The 24,666-nt window shown below is 45.7% G+C and overlaps 1 protein-coding gene and 1 pseudogene across 1 annotated transcript in view; one reads left to right on the forward strand and one right to left on the reverse strand.

Moving 5' to 3' along the window:
• Window positions 1-24,666, reverse strand: part of SLC23A1 (solute carrier family 23 member 1) — a 457,722-nt gene that overhangs the window by 425,348 nt on the left and 7,708 nt on the right. The window lies entirely within an intron of this gene.
• Window positions 5,669-5,812, forward strand: LOC141168100 (U2 spliceosomal RNA; annotated as a pseudogene).

Below are 24,666 nucleotides of genomic sequence, written 5' to 3' on the forward strand. Positions count from 1 at the left end.
CCTCTTGAAGCTCATCAAGAGAATGCCAAGAGTGTGCAAAGCAGTCATCAAAGCAAAAGGTGGCTACTTTGAAGAACCTAGAATATAAGACATAGTTTCAGTTGTTCACACTTTTTTGTTAAGTATATAATTCCACATGTGTTAATTCATAGTTTTGATGCCTTCAGTGTGAATGTACAATTTTCATAGTCATGAAAATAAGAAAAATCTTTAAATGAGAAGGTGTGTCCAAACTTTTGGTCTGTACTGTATGTTAATAATTTTAGCTTTTGTATAATTAATGTATATGTTCCTCCAGTTATTTGAAATGTTGCCTGTGTTTTGTGTCAGGTCCTCTCCTCTCCTGGCAGGTGGGGACTTTAATTGCCTCAGTGTCAGCAAGTGTGGAGATGGAAGGGACCCACTTCGTAAGTTGGACAAATCATGTTTCCTGCTTCAAAACGTTCATACTGATTTTAAGTTATGTGATGCCTGGAGGTCTCTTTCGCCAACGGACCCGAGTTTTATGTGGTCCAGTCGGGGAGTTGCCTCCAGGATCGACCTCATGTTTTTAGCTGTGGATTTTAAGCCTGTGTTGTTTGATCCAATGTCTAATTAATTTTACGACTGCTAATTTTTTCAATTTCAGATTGAGTACCAAGGACAACAGAGAATAAATAAAGGGCTGTGGTGTTTGGGGGTGCATCTGCTGGAGGATCCTCAGATAAGGTTGGATTTTTGTACAGCCCACCAGGAGTGGAGACAACATAGGCCTCCTTATATAAGGATGGGGTCTTGATGGGAAAAGATTAAAAATAAAATTAGGTTTTTTTTATCACTGCAGGGAGAAAGAAAGCAAGACAGAAAAAAACAATTTTTTTTCATTTAAACACTAGACTGCAGACACTTTACAAATTCAAAGAGATAGGGTTGGAGGTAAAAGAAGATATTGATGCTTAAAAGCAGAAATACATACTGTTTTAGAGCTGAAAGGGGGAGAAATAATCTTTAATTCAAGGGTGCAGTAGCTAGAAGAAGATGAAAAATGTACGCATTTATTTTTAAAAAAAAGCTATGCAGAGAAAAGAGGCGATTACTTGATTAGTTGTGGAGTCTACTATACAAGGTATGAAGAAGGTGGCTTTTGATTTTTGCCAACTCCTTTTTAGTGAGAAAAGTATGAATGATTATTTTTTACAAGATGCTCTTAATGTCTTAGATTTTAAACTTGATCAGTCAGATCAGGAGTTTTTAGTATGGGATATTGGTTTAGAAGAACTTTTTTAGTGTTTTTAAAAGTTTTTCAAAAGGTAAAGCTCCAAGAGCAGATGGTCTTCCCATAGGATTTTATCTGATCTTCTGGGACATTTTAAAGGTTGATCTTTCAGCACTTTTTAAGGAGGTTTTTTTTTACTGTGAACAGTTGCCCAGGGAATGGGGGAGGGGGATAGTGTCCCTGATTTTTTTTTTTAAAAAGGGATTTGTGAAGACCTTGAAAATTGGGGGCCTATCACCCTCCTGAATATGGACTATGAAGTGTTAGCCAAAATTATTGTATGGCGGCTTAAAATGGTAATTGATAGATTGATACAATCTGAACAAGTGTGTAGTGTACCGGGGAGGAGTATTGTGGAGGTTTTCAATGTCATTAGAGATACAATATGGTATACTAGAGACCTTGGTCAAAATTTAGCCCTGTTGGCGCTGTACTTTGAGAAAGCGTTCGGCAGGGTATCGCATAAATACCTCTTTAGTGTTTTATAGGGCCATCGGGTGGCCATTACTATTCTTAGAGAGCCATCAGCCGGCTATGCTTTGTTGTTCCCATTACTAAAGAGTGGGTCTCCTATACTGTTATTGCAGTGAGTGGCAGGGCTGCCCAAAATTTGGATGCACCCCAATACCCCTTTGAAGAGTCTTAGAGGAGGGCCTCCTAAAAACAATGTTCCCATTATTAGGAAGTGGGTCTCCCATTGTGTTTGCCTATGCAGTGAATGCAAGGGTTGCCAAAAATTTGGAGTCACTCCAGTGCCCCTTGGAAGAGATGTGGAGGTCAGAGGGCCTCCTGAAAACAATGTTCCCATTATTAGGAAGTGGGTCTCCCATTGTGTTTGCCTATGCAGTGAATGCAAGGGTTGCCAAAAATTTGGAGACACTCCAATACCCCTTGGAAGAGACGTGGAGGTCAGAGGGCCTCCTGAAAACAATGTTCCCATTATTAGGAAGTGGGTCTCCCATAGTGTTTGCCTATGCAGTCAATGCAAGGGCTGCCAAAAATTGGGAGGCACTCCAATGCCCCTTGGAAGAAACGTAGAGGTCCTCATGAAAAAATGTTCCCATTATTAGGAAGTGGGTCTCCCATAGTGTTGGCCTATGCAGTGAATGCAAGGGCTGCCAAAAATTGAGAGGCATTCCAATGCACCTTGGAAAAGACGTAGAGGAGGGCCTCATAAAAAAATGTTCCCATTAGAAAGGAGCGGGTCTCCTATACTTGTACTTGTAATGCCCATGCACTAAGTGTATGGGCTGATAAACATTTATCCCTAAAATTTTTACGGGCATCATAAACACCCTTTAAAATTTTTTTGTGGGTGTTGCATCACGGACCACGGTCACCCTGGTGATGTGGTGGAGGATGAGGAGAAGGAGGAGGACAAGAGCAAATAGCCAAAATCAGGAAACGTATACCCATCTGGATTTGAGTTTATGTTACACTGCTATCATTCGGTGGTGTTGAGAAGTCTGGCCTAATCCAACCCTTGTTCATTTTTATAAGAGTCAGCCTGTCAGCATTTTCAGTTGACAGGCGGATGCGCTTATCAGTTAAAATTCCACTAGAATCCCGCTCTGATAAAACGCTAGCGGCAGGGCAGGCCAGGACCTACAAGGCGTAGAGAGCCAGTTCATTCCACGTGTCCAGCTTGGATACCCAATAATTATAATGCACAGAGGAATCACGGAGGACATTGGTACGGTCAGCAAGTTACTCCCTCAGCATCTTCCCAAAATTTGCACTCCTTGTGAGAGTACCCCGCACCTCAGTGCCTGTAAGCTGGGAAGGGCTGAGAAAACTCTCCCAGAACTTTGACAGTGTTCTCCTGCCTCTGCTGGATTGGAGTTGTGTCTCTCTCGGCTGTACTCCTTGGTTGTCTAATGAATTGTGACCTCTGCCGCCAGCGTTTTCAGATAGGAATTTTTTAAATAGTTCTGCAACAAGGGCCTTACAGTACTGCCCCATTTTTGTAGACCTTAGGAATAAGAGATATAAAGTTCTCCTTGTAGCGTGAGTCTAGAAGTGTCACCAACCAGTAATGACTGTTATCCAAAATTTGAGAACGTGAGGTTCACGGGAAAGGCAGCAAACCATAAACTCAGCCATGCGTGCCAGACTGCTAAGAGGCAAGGCTTCCGTGTCCTCACTCAGAGGATGACTGACCATGCTCTCCTCCTCCTCCAACTCCTCCTCCTCCTTGTCTTTAGGCCATCCACACTGAACAGACGGTATGACAGTTGTGCAGGTAGTACCATCTATAGCGCAAACTACCTCCTGTTCATCCTCCTCCTCCTCTTCCTCATTGTCACCCAATCCACGTTGGGATCAGATAAGGCTGAGCTGTGTGTAATCACCCTGTATGGTTCCTTGCTCCATCTAATCGTGCTCCGCCTGCAATGTATCCTCTTTGATTGTGATCAGAGAGCTTTTCAGAAGACAGAGAAGCGGGATGGTGACGCTAATTATGGTGTCATCGCCGCTCACCATCTTGGTGGTGTCCTCAAAGTTTTGGAGGATGGTACAGATGTCTGACATCCATGTCTACTCCTGAGGTCTTATGTGTGGAGTCTGAACTGAATACCGACGGCCTTGTTGATGCCGGTAGTGAACAACTGCCCTCTTGTGCTCACAAATCCTTCCCAACATCTGCAGTGTAGCGTTCCAATGCGTGGGGGCATCACACACCAGTCGGTGAGCCAGAAGCTGCAAATGCTGCTGAAGCACGGCAAGGACGGCAGAAGCTGTAGCTGACTTTCTAAAATGGGCACACAGGCAGCGTACTTTGACAAGCATGCCTGGCTGTAGGTTCAGCGGTGTGAGCCACAGATCTGCCTGCTCTTTCAGAGCTGTCCACAACTCTTCAGCATTGTGCGGTTTGTCACCTAAGCATATTAGTTTCAGCACAGCCTGTTGCCGCTTGGCTAAGGCAGTGCTGCAGTGCTGAGGAGGATAAGGTGCAGGAGCTGTAGACTGTGGGGGCAACCCTGATTGACCTAGGGCCCGCAATCCTTGGCGTCGGGAGGATGTTTTGTGTCCCATGGTCCGACTAGGTCCCGGCTTCCACTATGCAAACCCAGTGTGCCGTCAGCGAGATGTACCGTCCCTGTCCACAAGCACTTGTCCACGTGTCCGTGGTTAGGTGGACTTTCCCTGTAACTGCATTGTTGGGAGCACGGCTAATGTTGTGGGACACATGCTTGTGTAATGCGGGGACGGCACACAGGGAGAAATAGTGGCGGCTGGAGACCGAGTACCGAGGAACGGCCGTGGCCATCAGGTTGCGGAAAGCTTCCGTCTCCACGAGCCTAAAAGGCAACATTTCGAGCGCAAGCAGTCTCGAAATGTGGGAATTTAGTAGTGTGGCCTGTGGGATGTTGGCTGCATATTTGTGCTTGCATTCCAAGGACTGGGGTATGGACAACTGAACGCTGCGCTGGGACAAGGACGTGCTTGATGATGGTGCTAGTTGAGAGTGTGCAACGACAGGTGCAGGGCAGGAGGCATCTTCGCATGCACTATGGACAGGGGATTGGCTTGCACGCACAACAGTGGAAGAAGCAGTGGTGTCACCCGCAGACACTGTTCCTGGACCCTGGGGTTCGGCCCACAAAGTCGGGTGCTTTGCTGCCATGTGCCTGATCATGCTAGTGGTGGTCAGGCTGGTAGTTTTGCTACCCCTGTTGATGCTGGCCTGGCAGGTGGTGCAAATGGCCTTTTTTGAGGTTATCTGCAGAGTCTTTAAAAAAACAACCTGACTCGGGAAGACCTAACAGTTGTACTGGCAACTTCCGTTGTGTTGGTGTTACGTGGAACAGTTGCCCACCTTCTGTCTGCGGCCACAACACTGCTTCTTCCTGCCTGTTGGTGTGCTCTGCCTCCCTCTCCCTGTGTGCTGCTGTCCTCGCTCTGCATGTCCTCCTGCCAGGTTGGGTCAGTTTCTATATCATCCATCATCTCGTTTTCCACTTCCGCACCCTGGTCCTCCTCCTGACTTTCTGGCAATTGTGTCTCATCATCGTCCACCTCTTGTGACACTTTCCTTCCCACCGTCGCCTTCGTATGACCGTGGCTGCTCAAATATTTGGCCATTGCTACATGCGATCTCATCTTGCCCCGCTTCAAGTGGACCCGGCGAGAGGCCCAAATCTTTAAATGGAAAAGTGAACAGCTCTTCGGAGTGTCCAAATGTGGGATCAGTTGTCTCTGGGCACTCGGCATGGTGGGAGGAAGGAGGATCAGGGTGAGGAATATGCGGTCCAGACTCACGGCTACTGAGACTTGACCGTGAGAGTTGGGTGTTTTAAGGTGTCTAGATGGTTGGCAAGATGTCTTTCTAAGGCAAATCTTTGGCCCTATCTCTACAACGGATGTCTGTTGGAGGCCAGGGTGGGTCACTAAGCGGAAACCAATTCGGTTATCGCTTCTTGGCCTTTTGGCTAAGATCAAGTGCATTGATTTAATGGTTGCTCCCTTGGTCTTGGCTGAGAGGTGCCCAGGGTACCCAGTTCCTTGGCATGGGGAAATCGCCTCACCCACAAGTGGAGATTTACCCCCCTGCTGCTTTTGAGAGGTCGGCTTAGTCCCTCGGCAACAAGAGGTGATCAACCTGTCACTGCACATAGCTGCAGAGGGCAGCGGAGGCTTCTCCATAGAAAATGGAGTTCTGGAAGAAGAAAAATTGCCTGCACATTTTTCTGAAAGGAAAAAGCAAGAAAGAATTCCTTGGAAGAAGAAGTAGTTTTGGGATTGTTGAAGGATTATGGACTGTGCAAGAAACATGCAAGTAAATAAAAGTAAGATTTTTTTAAAATATTTGGAGTTTTTTCTTTTATGGGAAGTAAGTCGTAATGCACAGAAGGAAGATATTGGAGTTTGTTTCTGCAATTGGAAGGCTGAAAAGTTTAATTGTTTGTATGGATGACCCCTTTGTGGGAGAGGAAGAAATTTTGGAGTGTCTAAAGTCGAAGACTGTGATGGCTGTTTTTCAGAAGAGGTACATGAATAAAGTAGATTTCTAGTTTGGATGAAAAAAGGGGAGTTGTTTTTCTGTTGGAAAGTTTCTGTTTGAAGATAAAACAGTTTTTTTTTACTTTGAAACTGGTGATAGATGTGAAGGGATGGAAAAAGGTAAAAAGGAAGTAATCGTGTTTGTAAAGAAAAACGAAAGGAGGAAAGAAGAGAGTACAAGTTTTAAAGAAGGTATCATGTTTTTAATGGAAAATTGGACTAAGATGAAAAAGGAGATGGGAGAAGGAGAAGAAAAGATTAAGATTATCTCTGGAGAAAGAGGGTCGGAGTTGAAATATACGTATTAATGGGAAGAAGGATGAGATTGATCTTGGAATAGATTTGTCTTATATTCTTAAGACGAAAGTAAAAGAGAAAGTTGTTTTTGATATGAGTAAAGAATAACTGTTCTGTGTTTATAGCAAAAAAGAAAATAGGTTGGGACCTGATGGACCTTAAAATACACGATCAATTAATGAAATTTGTAAAAGACATTCCAAAGTACAATGAGAAGATGGCTGCTTTTGATAATGCAGACATTTTTGAATCTAATACAGATAAGTTCAATCTTAATGATGAACAAAAAAACAAGACATTCAGAGTTTGGTTACCCTCACATATGGCAAAAAGATTACAGATCATGCCCAGACTAAATGACGATAATGAACTGACACATAGTACGAATGAAGACAGACTTAGATAATTGCTAGTATTTACCACAGGAGACACGCCCTCAGTTGACATTTTGAATCAATTGAGTGCGAGTATACATGATGACCCATTTGCTTTTTTGGTCAAATTTGAACAGGCTTATAGAATGGTGATGCCTGTTGGGTCTAATGAGGAACCAGCATCCATGATCAAATTATATGTAAAAAAATTCAAGTACCTAGATACTGTTTCAGTGCAATTGGCTAGTGCTCTGACATCATTGCAGGAGGCAACGACTTTTAATGACAAAATTAGGAGATCCATGAAGAGGAATCAGGTCAAGGCAAAAATAGCTGTAGTTCATGAGGAAAAAGATAGACAACTGACATCAGAGAAAACTCAACTAAAACCTAAACCCACATCAACATCCAGGAATAGAGATTACACTGAGCACAGAGGTAAAAATATCACACAGAGGAACAATATCCATTGTTATTTTTGTGGTATACCTGGACACTTAAAGTGGCAGTGCAGGAAATTCTTGAGAGCAGAATCAGAGGCAGGTACACCGGGAACAGGTAAGCTTGGAATGGAAAACGGACTTATTCCAAAATCATACAACAAACCTTCTGCCCCTCCATTCAATTCTCTCACATACCCTCACACTGACAATACACAGACACAGTCACCATATGCTCCATTAATCAGACAGATCAGAGAGATGACAGTGAAGGAGTCAAATTTCAGGGACAGTGCTTGTAAAAGAGACACTGGTCTGCTCCCATCTCCATCTCTCTGACTAGCAAAGAATGCTCCCACTCCCCATCCATTGGAATTTGTGACTCGAGTTACATTGGATGACTGTGGAAGACCATTTCTCAATGTGATATTGACAGAACAAAGTGTTGTGTTTCTTATTGACACTGGGGCACAATTAAGCGTTACCAACCTTAATTTGATGGTAAAACTGGAATCTCCAAGTTGTAATATTATCGGATTCAGCGGAAAAGGAAAAACAAAAGCAAAGCTTGTTTCCAATGTTAAGTTGGAAATACCAGCTTCTTTCAAAACAGGAATTGACATTTGGTATTGTCGTGATTCTGAGAATATACTTGGCACAGATTTTATGCAGAAATTCGGATGGGTAATTGATCTAGGGAATCAAGTGATCTGGAAAGATTCTAATGGACGTAAACCTGTAGTCATTGACCCTAGTGAATATAGCCATGTTGGAAGTATTGGCTTGAAAGATGTTGTGTCATCAGATCATTTATGGCCTGAAACTGGTGGTGATGAGGTACTGACTGAAATTGTACAATGCTTTCCTTCTCTTTGGGCTCAGTTCATAAATGAGGTGGGTACAATGAAGAATGTAATTGTTAATGTAGAAGGACGTGATCCTCCTCCACAGTGTCAGTATAAATTGGCTCCAGATTCAATTGGTTCTATGTCTAAGATCATACAGGAATTGCTAGCTCAAGGTGTCATACGTAAGGCTAACTCTGTAAGTAACAATCCTTTATGGTGTGTATAGAAATCTGATGGTACATATCGAATGATATTGGATTTGCGGATGTTTAATAAACACACCCCGAATAGGACATCCATTGTTGCCGATAATCATGATATGATGGCAAGGCTAAATGCAAAGGCAAAATATTTCTCTGTACTAGACATTAGCAATGGTTTCTTCAGTATACCTCTGAAAAGAGCTGTCAGTACAAATTTGCATTTACTTTCTTGGATGAGCAATATCTGTTTTGCAGGCTACCTCAAGGAGCACATTTGTCACCTAGTGTTTTTCATCAGTCGTTGGCAAAGGTATAATCCAGATTTTCTAGGCCTGATTGCATACTGCAATATGTGGATGATATTCTGTTGTCTACTGAGGATAAGGAGTCACATGTTTCTCTTTTGGCAGAATTGATTGAACTGTTGTATGACGCAGGGTTGAAATTGAACACTAAAAAGGTCAAATTGATGCAGGCCGACGTCAGGTTTCTGGGAGTATTGTTGAGTCCAGGAAAAAGACAGCCATTGCAGGAAAGAATAGAGGCAATCGCTTCTCTCCCAATCCCAACCACACACAAGGCCTTGCGACATTTTTTGGATCTTGTAAACTAATCTAGGGATTTAATTGAGAATTTTGCTGAAAAGGCCAGGCCTTTGTACGATCTTTTGAAAGGTGAAAATAATGATTATTTTGGTCCTTGGGGTGTTGAACAACAAACCTCATTTGAACAAATGAAAATTAATTTACAAAATGCACCTGCTTTCTCCACAGTAGATTCTTCAGCTCCATTTGCTTTGCAAGTTCACACATCAGAGACAGCAGTGTCTGCTGTTCTGTTACAATTGCAGGCAGAAGAGTGGAGAATTTTGGGCTATTTTTCTAAACTTCTCTCACCCGTTCAAAGAGGTTTTGAAATTTGTGCAAGACAATTGGTAGGCATCTACTTTGCAGTCAAAACAACTGAACATATTGTTGGTTTCAACAAAATCATTCTGCAAACACTTCATTCTACACTAAAACTTCTCTTTGAGAAAAATATCCCAGGTGTGTCACATCAAAGATTTGCCCATTGGTTACTGTCATTATCTCCCAATCAAATTGAGGTAGATTATAAGGACAAATATGTTCTTCCTCAGTTGATGCAATATGAAGGGCAAACTCATGATTGTCTCCAGTAGTGTTGAGCCACCCCCGTAGTGTTCGAGTTCGGTTCGGTTCGTCGAACACCCGTGTGTTCGCCGAACTGTTCGTCGAACTGTTCGTCGAACACCTTCGAACACCGTTAAAACCAATGGCAGGCAAACAAAAACACATAGAAACACATAGAAAACACCTTCAAAGGTGTCCAAAAGCTGACAAACTGCTCAGAAGACATAACTAACACATGGAAAAGTGACAAGTACATATAGTCATGCGAAAATAAAAGAGGTGGAGGAGTAAAAGGAGGGGGAGACACAGATATAGGCATGTCATGCCCTTCTAAAATCCAAAAAGTGAGAAGCCGACACGGCCAGTCCGCTCCTGCCCGTGCCACCTCCGTGTCGCCGGGTTTGTGCCAGAGCCGCGGTGAACCCTGATGGCCAGCCCCCCTCTCCCAATACTGGTGCCTGTCCGCTGGTGGGTCGAGCGAGCCCCCCTGTGGTGGAGGCAGCTCTAAGCTTTTTAATTTAAATTGTCTCTCTAATTTGAATGAATACACTTTAAATCCATTTACAAGGATCTATTGGAGGGCAAGTCTCATGCCAGCAGCTGCGTAATTCCAGCTCCAGTAGCGTCCACTAAAGCTGCTGCAGTTAAAAAGCTTTTATAAGGATCGAGCTCGGCTGTCCACCGCAAGGCATCCTACTGCCAGTCCCAGCCCCTATGCCTTGGGGTGCCTCCTGATGCTCTTCACTGAGTATCCCGTGGTCCCGAAGCATTTCCTTTGAAAAAATTAAGTGTCCAAACTACAGGTGGTGTAGCTTGCTTAACAGCCGGGATAATCCGCTGACTAGCAGACCCTGCTACTAGGCACAAAGTATTTCCTGGGCTAGATGCAGTTAAAAATTTGTAATTAGATACTCTCGTTGGATGCTGAGAAAGCTTTCCATAGAGTCTCCTGGCACGCCATATATGATTCTCTTAAAAAGCTTGGGGTAGGGGTCTAGGGGACCCTTTTATAGCCAAAATCACGGCCCTGTATCGCAATACGTCACCTAGGCTGAAGATAAATGGAACTGTAGCACCCTGAGGGCTCGGTTGCTACAGAGGTATTGCACCTCACCCAGAGGTGTGATATCTCACTCTCAGGTAAGGATGTAGTGTGGATCAGGACCCGACACCTGCATGCATTACACCACATTGCCGTGGGGCAGGGCGACCAATATGCCCCTGAGATGGGCACGACAGTCCCTGTCCCTGGCTGGAGTGGGGGGAGGGAACACTGAGGAAGGGGAACCCTGTAGTGCAGGAGCAGGGAGGAAGCAGTTCCTGGGTGCATTGAGAAGGGAGTATAAAAGGTGGGCACCATCTTAGTTCAGTGCAGAGAAGTCTGAGCAGAAGTGGCAGGGAGCAGGGGCTCTGCATGAGCTCTGCTCCGGAGGCGGGCCTAGTAACAGAGGCCCAGGCCTGGAAGAGGGAGAAGGAAGGAAGAGGAGCGGAGAAGGCTCCAGGAACGAGGAACGAAGGGATCTCAGGGGTGCGGACGGGCGAGTCGCCACCGCACGCCAGAATCCACCTGCGTGGAGGGGTCAGGCCAAAGGGGGAGACCGGTCCCCGAAACTAGTGGAGGCAGGAAACGACCTCAGCTAGAAACAGGAGGCTGTGACATTTTATGTGGCGCAGCCCCTCGCTACACCCGCTAGGAAGGCACCACATAGGGTCAGGGAAACTGGCGCCAAGTTTACCAAGAGGAGGCCCGAGGCAGCCGGACAGAAGGGTTGGTAAGAAAGGCCAGACAAAGGACACACAAAGGGGGTCCTGTGAAGCGCTCCAAAGTTATCTGGGAGTTGTCTGAGCCCCTCACCTGGTGAGCACAGTACGACGTGGGCAGCCGTTACCTGCAGACGTGGTCTGGATAATAAGAACTGTGAGTAAAGGCCCTGGACTGCATCACTGACTCCGTGTCATTACTGCTGCTGCCCTGCACCATCACCCCCATCCTCCGCATACACTGCCCTGAGGCTATACTCCTCCCGTGGGGAGTTATGCTACGCTCTGCTGCACCCACAACACCAGCCTCAGCGGTCTGCCCTGGAGCGGCGGTTCACTCTGACCGCAATCCACGGGTGGCGTAGTCGGACATTTAAACATCAAAACCACATAAATAGTTCCGCCACTGGTTTGACCGCCCTGAGCCACGGAACCGGGTTGCCGCCACGGAGACTACAACCACCAGCATCCACCAAAAAGGGTCCGGCTCCGGGTGTCCCAAGGCCCAGGGGGCGCGTCAGAACATTTTCATCACCTTTCACAATCACCAATGGGACAAGGCAGGGATGTTCTCTGTCCCCTCTCTTATACATCCTAGTGAAGGAGCACCTGCTCTCATCAATTCGCCATAACCCCAATATTAGGTGGATTGAGGTGGGAGGCACCGAGTACAAGTGCTCTCTATTTGCTGATGATGTCCTAGTATATATCACTCAATGACATATATCCATCCATGCTGTTATGGCTGAAATAGATCACTTTGTTACATGGTCAAATTTTAAAATCAATGCAGCGAAGTCTGAGGCCCTCGATGTCTCCCTCCCCAAATCCATATAGGATTCCATCCAGTCCAACTTTCCCTTTGCCTGGCCCTCACAGGGTATCAAATACTTAGGAATTCCTATTCATAGAGATCTCTCCCATCTATGTTATCTTAATTTTGGGCCCTTTATTGAACAACTCCATACAGACCACGGTTGGCAAGTTAGAACTGTAAGATTCACTACGTGAACCACTGGTGTTTTGTGGAAAAGCACATGTACACTGTGTTCCAAATTATTATGCAAAAAGTGTTTAGGAGTGATAAGGGAAGAATTTGTTTGTTTGTCAGTTAAACTCATTGATGGTGATGTGTGTCAGGGCTCTTTATATCACTGTAAGCAATTGCAGACACCAGTGCTAATTAGTTTGTCAGGTGTGTCCAATGAAAGGCAAGACTACTTAAGAAGGCTCTCTCACATTATTCAGCAGCCTACATTTTCTGCCAAAATGGGAAAGAAAAAGGATGTGTCGGCTGCTGAGAAGCAACAAATTGTGGAGTGTTTAGGTCAAGGCATGACTACAATCAACATTGTGCGATGATCAGGATGAAGTGTCTTGGCAATCAAGAAGTATGTAGCTGATTCACAGTACACACGTGTGCGTGCTGATAAGGGCAAATTGAGGACTCTTTCCTACAGGCAATTACGTCAGGTTGAAAGAGCAGCGGCAAAAAAGCCTTGTCATAGCAGCAGACAAGTTTTTGAAGCTGCTTGTGCCTCCAACGTCCCCCGAACAACAAGATGCAGGGTCCTTCAGAGGTTTGCAGCTGTGCATACGCCATCCTGTCGACCTCCTCTATCCACTTCACACAAGCAGAAACGGCTCCAGTGGGCCAAACATTACATGAAGACTGATTTCAAAACAGTTTTGTTCACGGATGAGTGCCGTGCAGCGCTCGATGGTCCAGATGGATGGAGTGGAGGATGGCTGGTTGATGGACACCCCACGCAAACACGGCTACAGCGCCAACAAGGAGGAGGTGGAGTAATGTTTTGGGCTGGAATCATGGGGAGAGAGATTGTCGGCCCCTTTAGGATCCCTGAAGGCGCTAAACATGAACTCCATAATGTATGTGGATTTTCTCAAACAGCACTTCCTGCCATGGTTCAAGAAGAAGAACCGTGTATTTCACAGCAAGATCATTTTTCTGCATGATAATGCACCATCTCATGCTGCACATAAAACATCTGCATCTCTGGCTGATATGGGCATAAAAGGGGACAAACTTATGGTGTGACCCCCATGCTCCCCTGACCTCTACCCCATTCAGAACCTATGGAGCATCATTAAAAGTAGTGTCTATGATGGCGGGAGGCAGTTCACATCTAAGCAACAGCTCTGGGAGGGTATTCTGTCCTCATGCAAAACAATTGAAGCAGAAACCATCCAAAACCTGACAAATTCAATGGACGAGAGAGTTCAGAAGCTCCTTTCGAACAAGGGGTCCTATGTGAAAATGTAACATCACCTAGAATAAAGTTTTGAGTTGAAAACTGTTTGATTTCAGTTTCTAACAACCTGCTAATGCTTATAATTTCAAAAATGACCATTTTTTTGGTCTTTATTAAAATGAAAAGGTTGATCGAAAAGTTTGGGGGATCTAAGAGTGTGGCAACCCAGTAGTCATGATTACTTCGAATTCTGACAATATGAGGGTCATGCTGCAGGTAGTGCAGCAAGAAGGCACTTATGTGTCTTGCGCATCTCAGAGCCCCAAAATTATTTTCCGGGCTAGATGCAGCTAAAAATTATTTTTAATTTTAAATCTGGTGGAGCTTATTATAGATGGCCTAATAGGATCAGTGCTGCACACTGCTACAAAGCCCAAATTATTTTCCAGTCAAGATACAGATAAACATGATTAGTAATTTGAAAGCTTAAAACGGTTGGTAGGGTGATTTTAAACAATCATCAAGCTTTTACTCTCCCCAGGATGACACAGGGGTAGAAAAGTCGTTTCGGATCCATGATTTGTTCATCTTTATGAACGTGAGTCTGTCTACATTATCAGTGGAGAGCCGCGTGCGCTTATCTGTCAGCACACCACCAGCAGCGCTGAACACACGTTCAGACAGAACGCTGGCTGCGGGGCATGACAAGATCTCCAAGGCGTAAGTGGCTAGCTCCGGCCATTAATCAAGATTGGAAGCCCAAAAAGAGCAAGGGTCCAGTGACACAGTCGTAGCTTCAATGTTTACTTGGAGATACTCCTGTACCATCGTCTCTAGGCGTTGACTAGGTGTCAGACTTCTTGTCTCCTGTGGCCTTGCAAAGGATGGGCTAAAAAAGTGGTGAAATGATTCCGCAAAATTGATGTTACCACCAGATACTGTGGTTCTGTTACGGTTTGAGTGCTGAACACTTGACGGTCCCACGGTTGGCAAGTTGGAACTGTGAGATTCACTACGTGCACCACTGGTATTTTGTGGAAAAGCACATGTAAGATTCTGCAACAGTCTCTGCTGATACTCCTGCATGCGTGCATCCCTTTCTATGGCAGGAATAATTTCTGCAAATTTACTTTTGTACCGGGGATCTAACAGTGTGGCATCCCAGTAGTCAGGATTATTTCTAATTCTCACAATTCGAGGGTCATGTTGCAGGTAGTGCAGCAAGAAGGCACTCATGTGTGTTGCGCATCCAGGAGCACCAAGTCCCTGTTGTGTTGGTGGCGAGGTAACAATTAGTGTTGAGCCACCCCCATAGTGTTCGGGTTCGGTTCGGTTCGTCGAACACCGGGATGTTCGAGGAACTGTTCGTCGAACTGTTCGTCGAACACCTTAGAACACCGTCGAACACCGTTAAAACCAATGGCAGGCAAACAAAAACACATAGGAACACATAGAAAACACCTTCAAAGGTGTCCAAAAGCTGACAAACTGCTCAGAAGACGCTTTCTTTAAAAAAGCCAGCCGGCAATTCAGCAGCGGCATACACCGGTACCCGACAATTTAGACATGAAGGAATAGAGCATCACACATAGATTATATAGATAGAAACATGTCAGTCACATATATATGAAGTACAGTGACAGTGTTGCTTACTGTACTTGTCATTTAGTGTAAAGGATTTATTAAAAAATATAATAGTGTTTTCGTGCACCGTCTCTTTAAAAAAGCCGGCCGGCAATTCAGCAGCGGTACCCGACAATTTATAACAGACAGAATAGAGCTTCACACATAGATTAGATAGATAGAAACATGTCAGTCACATATATATGAAGTACAGTGACAGTGTTGCTTACTGTACTTGTCATTTACTGCAAAGGATTTATTAAAAAAAATAATAGTGTTTTCATGCACCGTCTCTTTAAAAAATCCGGCCGGCAATTCAGCATCTGTACCCGACAATTTAGAATAGAAGGAATAGAGAATCACACATAGATTAGATAGATAGAAACATGTCAGTCACATATATATGAAGTACAGTGACAGTGTTGCTTACTGTAATTGTCATTTAGTGTAAAGGATTTATCAAAAAAAATAATAGTGTTTTCATGCACCGTCTCTTTAAGAAAGCCGGCCGGCAATTCAGCATCTGTACCCGACAATTTATAACAGACAGAATAGAGCTTCACACATAGATTAGATAGATAGAAACATGTCAGTCACATATATAATAAGTACAGTGATAGTGTTGGTTACTGTACTTGTCATTTAGTATTAAAATAAAGGATTTATTATTAAAAAAAATTGGCGTGGGATTCCCCGTAATTTTAGTCTCTAGCGGAGGTTAAGCAGACGGCTGGGGCAGATGTTTGAAGCCTGGGAAGGGGGTAATACCCACGGAGCTTCCCAGGCTACTAATATCAGCCCCCAGCTGAATACCTAGCCTTTACTAGCTATTAAAATGGAGGACCCCCCCCAAAAAAATGACATGGGGTCCCCCCTAATTTAATAGCTAGCAAAGGCTAGGCAGACAGCTGGGGGCTGATATTAATAGCCCAGGAAGGGAGCCATGAATATTGGCCCCCTCCCAGGCTAGAAACACCAGCCGTCAGCCGCCCCAGAAATGGCGCATCCATAGGATGCGCCAATTCTGGCACTTAGCCTCGCTCTTCCACGCTGCCCTGGTGCGGTGGCAGGGGGTAATAGGGTTGGGGTTGATGTCAGCTTATAATGCCAGCTGACATCAAGCCCAGGTTAGTAATGGAGAGGCGTCTATAAGACACCCCCATTACTAACCCCATAGTCAAAGTTAAAAAAAAAACACAAACACCCAGAATAAAGTCCTTTAATTGAAATAAAGACACAATTCTTTATTGTTCTAAATTAAACCATACTTACCATCACGCCCATTCCAGCTGAAGCCAACGATCTCCTGCAATAAAAGAAAAATAATAAAGCAACCTCATCCTTACCTTTCCATGGTTCCCAGGACAGCTCAAGCTCTGCTACATCGAGATGACAGGCTGGACCGCAGCAGAACGCTGCCATCCAGCCTGTCATCCCGCGGACACTGAGAAGCGCAGGCATGCTTGCGCTCCTCAGTGTCTGACTGTGACGGCATCCAGATGAGCCGACAATGAACTCGGCTCACCTCATGTACGTCACTGACAGCGTGGGAAAATTCTCCTGCACTCAGCGCTTCAGCGTGAGAATTTTCCCACGCTGTCAGTGACGTGCATGAGGTGCGCCGAGTTCATTGGACATGACCTCGGCTCATCTGGATGCCGACACTGCAGAGCGCAAGCAAGCCTGCGCTTCTCAGTGTCCGCGGGATGACAGGCTGGATGGCAGCGTTCTGCTGCGGTCCAGCCTGTCATCTCGATGTAGCAGAGCTGAAGCTGTCGTGGGAGCCATGGAAAGGTAAGGATGATGTTGCTTTATTATTTTTCTTTTATTGCAGGAGATCGTTGGCTTCAGCTGGAATGGGCGTGATGGTAAGTATGGTTTAATTTAGAACAATAAAGAATTGTGTGTTTATTTCAATTAAAGGACTTTTTTCTGGGTGTTGTGTTTTTTTTAAATACTTTACTAGAAATTCATGGTGGTCATGTCTAATATTGGCGTGACCCCATGAATTTCGGGCTTAGGGCCAGCTGATAATGCCAAGCTGGCCTTAACCCCTTTATTACCCAGTGAGCCACCGCACCAGGGCCCTGGATGAGTTGGGTACAGCGCCAGAAGATGGCGCTTCTATGAACGCGCCATTTTCCGGGGCGGCTGCGGACTGCAATTTGCAGCGGGTGGGGCCCAGAAAGCTTGGGCCTCCCTGCGCTGCAGATTCCAGCCCCCAGCTGCCTAGTTGTACCTGGCTGGACACAAAAATAGGGCGTAGCTCCACGCATTTTTTTTTTAGATTCATGAAATTCATGGAATAATTAAGAAAAAAAGGGCTTCCCTATATTGTTGTGTCCGGCTAGGTACAAATAGGCAGCTGGTGGTTGGGAGCAGCCCATTCCTGCCTGCTGTACCTGACTGGACACAAATATAGGGCGAAGCCCCACATCAATTTTTTTTTCATTATTTCATGAATTTCCTGAAATAATTTAAAAAAAATTGACGTGGGGCTTCGCCCTATATTTGTGTCCAGTCAGGTACAGCAGGCAGGAACGGGCTGCCCCCAACCACCAGCTGCCTATTTGTACCTGGCCAGACACAACAATATAGGGAAGCCCTTTTTTAAAAAAATTATTTCATGAAATAATTTAAAAAAAATTGACGTGAGGCTTCGCACTATATTTGTGTCCAGCCAGGTACAGCAGGCAGGGACGGGCTGCCCCCAACCACCAGCTGCCTATTTGTACCTGGTTGGACACAACAATATAGGGAAGCCCTTTTTTTCTTAATTATTCCATGAATTTCATGAAATAATTTAAAAAAAAAATGCGTGGGGCTTCGCCCTATTTTTGTGCCCAGCCAGGTACAACTAGGCAGCTGGGAGCTGGAATCCGCAGCGCAGGGAGGCCCAAGCTTTCTGGGCCCCACCCGCTGCAAATTGCAGTCCGCAGCCGCCCCAGAAAATGGCGCGTTCATAGAAGCGCCATCTTCTGGCGCTGTACCCAACTCATCCAGGGCCCTGGTGCGGTGGCTCACTGGGTAATAAAGGGGTTAAGGCCAGCTTGGCATTATCAGCTGGCCCTAAGCCCGAAATTGATGGGGTCACGCCAATATTAGACATGACCACCATGAATTTCTAGTAAAGTATTTAAAAAAACACAAACACCCAGAATAAAGTCCTTTAATTGAAATAAACACACAATTCTTTATTGTTCTAAATTAAACCATACTTACCATCACGCCCATTCCAGCTGAAGCCAATGTCTTCTGCAATAAAAGTAAAATAATAAACCAACATCATCCTTACCTTTCCATGGTTCCCAGGACAGCTTCAGCTCTGCTACATCGAGATGACAGGCTGGACCGCAGCAGAAAGCTGCCATCCAGCCTGTCATCCCGCGGACACTGAGAAGCGCAGGCATGCTTGCGCTCTGCAGTGTCTGGCTGTGACGGCATAAAGATGAGACAAGTTCATGTCCAATGAACTCGGCTCACCTCATGCACGTCACTGACAGCGTGGGAGAATTCTCCTGCACTCAGCACTTCAGCGTGAGAATTCTCCCACGCTGTCAGTGACGTACATGAGGTCAGCTGAGTTCATTGGACATGAATGAGCTCACCTCATGCACGTCACTGACAGCGTGGGAAAATTCTCACGCTGAAGCGCTGAGTGCAGGAGAATTTTCCCACGCTGTCAGTGACGTGCATGAGGTGAGCTCATTCATGTCCAATGATCTCAGCTCACCTCATGCACGTCACTGACAGCGTGGGAAAATTCTCCTGCACTCAGCGCTACAGCGTGAGAATTCTCCCACGCTGTCAGTGACGTGCATGAGGTGAGCTCATTCATGTCCAATGAACTCAGCTGACCTCATGTACGTCACTGACAGCGTGGGAGAATTCTCACGCTGAAGTGCTGAGTGCAGGAGAATTCTCCCACGCTGTCAGTGACGTGCATGAGGTGCGCCGAGTTCATTGGACATGACCTCGGCTCATCTGGATGCCGTCACAGCCAGACACTGCAGAGCGCAAGAATGCCTGCGCTTCTCAGTGTCTGCGGGATGACAGGCTGGATGGCGGCATTCTGCTGCGGTCCAGCCTGTTATCTCGATGTAGCAGAGCTGAAGCTGTCGTGGGAACCATGGAAAGGTAAGGATGAGGTTGCTTTATTATTTTTCTTTTATTGCAGGAGATCGTTGGCTTCAGCTGGAATGGGCGTGACGGTAAGTATGGTTTAATTTAGAACAATAAAGTAATGTGTCTTTATTTCAATTAAAGGACTTTATTCTGGGTGTTTGTGTTTTCTTTTAACTTTGACTATGGGGTTAGTAATGGGGGTGTCTTATAGAAGCCTCTCCATTACTAACCTGGGCTTGATGTCAGCTGGCATTATAAGCTGACATCAACCCCAGCCCTATTACCCCACTGCCACCGCACCAGGGCAGCGTGGAAGAGCGAGGCTAAGTGCCAGAATTGGCGCATTCTAAGGATGCGCCATTTCTGGGGCGGCTGACGGCTGGTGTTTCTAGCCTGGGAGGGGGCCAATATTCATGGCACCCTTCCTGGGCTATTAATATCAGCCCCCAGCTGTCTGCCTAGCCTTTGCTAGCTATTAAAATAGGGGGGACCCCACGTCATTTTTTGGGGGGGTCCCCCATTTTAATAGCTAGTAAAGGCTAGGTATTCCGCTGGGGGCTGATATTAGTAGCCTGGGAAGCTCCGTGGGTATTACCCCCTTCCCAGGCTTCAAACATCTGCCCCAGCAGTCTGCTTAACCTCCGCTAGAGACTAAAATTAAGGGGAACCCCACGCCAATTTTTTTTTAAATAAATCCTTTATTTTAACACTAAATGACAAGTACAGTAATCAACACTGTCACTGTACTTCATATATATGTGACTGACATGTTTCTATCTATCTAATCTATGTGTGATTCTCTATTCCTTCTATTCTAAATTGTCGGGTACAGATGCTGAATTGCCGGCCGGCTTTTTTAAAGAGACGGTGCATGAAAACACTATTATTTTTTTTAAATAAATCCTTTACACTAAATGACAAGTACAGTAAGCAACACTGTCACTGTACTTCATATATATGTGACTGACCTGTTTCTATCTATCTAATCTATGTGTGATTCTCTATTCCTTCTATTCTAAATTGTCGGGTACAGATGCTGAATTGCCGGCCGGCTTTTTTAAAGAGACAGTGCATGAAAACACTATTATTTTTTTTAATAAATCCTTTATACTAAATGACAAGTACAGTAAGCAACACTGTCACTGTGCTTCATATATATGTGACTGACATGTTTCTATCTACCTAATCTATGTGTGATTCTCTATTTCTTCTATTCTAAATTGTTGGGTACAGATGCTGAATTGCCGGCCGGCTTTTTTAAAGAGACGGTGCATGAAAACACTATTATTTTTTTTAATAAATCCTTTACACTAAATGACAAGTACAGTAATCAACACTGTCACTGTACTTCATATATATGTGACTGACATGTTTCTATCTATCTAATCTATGTGTGAAGCTCTATTCTGTCTGTTATAAATTGTCGGGTACCGCTGCTGAATTGCCGGCCGGCTTTTTTAAAGAGACGGTGCATGAAAACACTATTATTTTTTTTGATAAATCCTTTACACTAAATGACAAGTACAGTAAGCAACACTGTCACTGTACTTCATATATATGTGACTGACATGTTTCTATCTATCTAATCTATGTGTGAAGCTCTATTCTTTCTGTTCTAAATTGTCGGGTACCGGTGTATGCCGCTGATGAATTGCCGGCTTTTCATGTTTCACTGTGAGCACTGTTCCCATCGATTTGGGCAATCACTGTAATGCCACAACCACCATGGCTGTGGCATTACAGTGAGTGGCAGACAATCCCTGCATGATTGGTGCTCTAAATAGCGCCAGACATGCAGGACACGCTTTTGGTGCACGAACAGTTATCGAACATAACCTCGAACAGCCGAATTTTTTGCAAATCGTTCGGGTTCGTCGAACAACTCGAACACCGCCCAAAACAGCTCGAATTTGAGATTGGCGAACAGTTCTAGTCGAACACCGCTCATCTCTAGTAACAATCATGCTTCCTTCCTCTGTCCTCTCCCCCCAACCTCGCACAACAGAAATGTGATCAAGGTCTCCCTCATCTGATGAGTCTTCCATCAGTTCGTCCTCCACTTCTTCCTGGGCTCCTGCACCTTCCTCACTAGTTTGGCTGCTACCATGCGCCCTGGTAAAACCATCTCCCCCACCCTCACATGCCTGCCGCCTTGGTGCTGCCGACCGTCTGGACCTTGCAGATGTTAGCCCTTCCGCATACAACTCCTCCTCCTCTACTTCCTCCACCTCCTCTTGTGCCACCACCTGACTCCGAATTCTGTTTAACATGTGCTCCAGCATGTAAATCACCGGAATAGTCATGCTGATAATGGCATCGTCAGCACTAAACATCTTCGTCGCCATTTCAAAACTGTGCAGAAGGGTGCATAGGTCCCTGATCTGAGACCACTCCTCCAGCGTGATTTGCCCCACCTCTGAATCTCGTTGGCCCAGGCTATACGTCAGAACGTATTGCACCAGGGCTTGTCGGTGCTGCCACAGTCGCTGCAACATGTGCAGAGTTGAATTCCACCGGGTAGGCACATCGCATTTTAGCCGGTGAAGTGGCAGGCCCAACGACTTCAGTAGAGATGTAAGTCGCTGAGCTGCGGGATGCGAACGGCGGAAGTGAGCACACAGCGACCGTGCCCTCTGCAGAAGGCCATCTAGTCTGGGATAGTGGGCTAAAAATTGCTGGACAACCAGGTTCAACACGTGAGCCATACAAGGCACGTGTGTGACATTGCCCCGGCGAAGGGCCGCACCCAGGTTTGCAGCATTGTCGCACACGGCCTTCCCTGGTTTCAGGTCCAGTGGAGACAACCATTCATGAAATTGGTTCTCCAGAGCTGACCACAACTCCTCAGCTGTGTGACTCACATTTCCCAGACATTTCAATGTAAAAACCGCCTGATGACGTTGAGCCCTACTGCCAGCATAGTAAGGAGGTGTGCAGGATCCCTTCTGCGCAGTTAGAAAGCTTGTGGCATGACCAGACAGGCTTTGGGTGCAGGTGGAAGACTGAGAGGAGGTTGAGGAGGCAGAAGCAGTGGAGGAACTTTGACATAAAGAGGATTGACGCACAACTCGTGGGGACGGCAAGACTTGGACAGCAGCCCCTTGTCCTGCTGTCACCATAGTTACCCAGTGCCCAGTCAGCGACATGTAACGCCCCTGTCCATGCCTACTCGTCCAAGTGTCTGTGGTGAAATGCACCCTGTCACACACAGAGTTTCTCAAAGAAGCGGTGATGTTGTGTGCGACATGCTGGTGGAGCGCAGGCACACCTTTCTTTGAGAAGTAGTGCCGACTGGGCATCTGGTACTGGGGCACTGCGACGGACATAAGGTCTCGAAAATCCTCTGTGTCCACCAGGCGGAAAGGCAGCATTTCTGTAGCCAAGAGCTTGCAGATGGTGAAATTCAACCTCTTAGCTTTCTCATGGCTAGGAGGAAATGGTCTTTTACTTGTCCACATCTGAGGGACCGAGGGCTGGCTATTGTGCTTAGACGGGGTTGATAAGGGTGTCCCCGGCAAACTGCCGGTCTGTGAGGAAGATGCAGGCGGACATGTTAGGTTGCCTTGATCCAAAGGTGGTGCTATCGATGTCGGACAGCGCTCAACACCAGCTGCTGTTACCACCTCCAAAGAAAATGATGACCTGCCAATCACGCTGGCTGTTGCGGGTAAAGAGGTGGCAGGTCTGCGCCCCAAAACAGGTGTCACTGCTGTCCCCCCAGTCACAGAGGATGAAGAGGCCGCGGATGCACAAGATATGGCAGACGGTGGTTGGCCCGGCCGGCTAGGCCGCATTGTAGCACACTGAGCTTCCCACTGCAACTTATGCTTCATGTCCATGTGCCGGTTCATGCATGAAGTACTCAAACTATGTATTTTTTGGCCTCTACTTAGCTTTTGCTGACAAATGTTACAGATAACACGAGTTGGGTCATCTTTATCGATCTGAAAAAATGCCCAGGCTATGCAAGGCTTAGCACCCATGCGACCTGAAGAGCCACCACGACTTGTGGTGAGAGGCAGAGTTGTGTTTGAGGATGCAGTTGTTGACGTGCTTCCAGTACTACGTCTCTGTCCAGGAAGGCGCAACCTGACCTCATCGTCACTAGCATCTTCCTCCACCTCCTCTGCTGACCTCATCTCTTGGCTGACTGTGGGTTGACAGTAAGTGGGATCTCCAACCTCATCATCATCACCCTGTGTGTTATCACACCCGTCGTCCTCAGAGCCAACCTGTTCCTGCCCTGACAAAAAACGAAAGTTGTCGCTCCAATCAGGTATTTGAGTCTTATCATCGTCTTCCTCATTGTCTCCACCAACAGGAGTTACAGTTTGGGAATGAGGGTCTACATTATGGTCAGAACCTTCTGCGTCTGGTCCTGGATCCGACTCATAAAGATTCTGGGCATCAGTGCAGATCATTTCCTCGTCTGGATTCACAGAAGCGCTGGAGTCGACCTCTGATTCCCAGGCTATAGTATGAGTAAACAGCTCTGCAGACTCAACCATCTGTTCTACCTCATACTCAGACGGGCAGCTGGAGATTTGGGAGCTGTGAGGAAGCAAGTGCGATTTGGGTGACACCTTTGAGGACTGGAGTATTTGTGATGTTGAAGTTGATGTGGAGGAGAGCCCACTTAAAGGAGCACTTGATATCCGTTGAAGCACCTGCTGTTTTTGTGCCTCATCTGGAATTTGTAGCGATTGGCGTGGCCGTAAGAAAGGGATCTTATCACATTGTCCGCTAAAAGAAGTAGACATTTTAGTTTGGCTGGAAGATGGTCTTTCTTCTGCAGATGTTACTGTTGCTTTAACACCTACCCCACGGACACAACCTTTTTTCCCCTTCCCAACACGCCTATTCCCCTTTCCACCAGCAGCAGGCCTTTTTCCACTCATTTTGGTGGTTAACTAATTCACAACTCTGGAGTTGTTTGCACAAAAAAACAATGGATGGTAACCGAGCAGAGCTGAGTGGCCAAACTGTGGTATTAGGCCAAAACTATTGGCTGGGTTAGATGCAGAAAAAAATATATTCAGTTTGCAACCTGATGGAGGTCAGTATAGATGGACTAATAGAGAAAGTCCGACACACTGCTACAAGGCCAAATATTTTTTCAGAGGTAGATGCAGAAAAAAATTATATTCAGTTTGCAACCTGATGGAGGTCTGTATAGATGGATTAATAGAACAAGACCCACACACAGCTAGAAGCCCAATATTTTTTCAGAGGTAGATGCAGAAAAAAATATATTCAGTTTGCAACCTGATGGAGGTCAGTATAGATGGACTAATACAACAAGTCCCACACACAGCTAGAAGCCCAATATTTTTTCAGAGGTACATGCAGAAAAAAATATATTCAGTTTGCAA

Source organism: Phyllobates terribilis, unplaced genomic scaffold (genome assembly GCF_046119375.1).
Source record: "Phyllobates terribilis strain yellow unplaced genomic scaffold, ASM4611937v1 Scaffold_11__3_contigs__length_659146591, whole genome shotgun sequence".
In the NCBI taxonomy this organism is placed as follows: Eukaryota; Metazoa; Chordata; class Amphibia; order Anura; family Dendrobatidae; genus Phyllobates; species Phyllobates terribilis.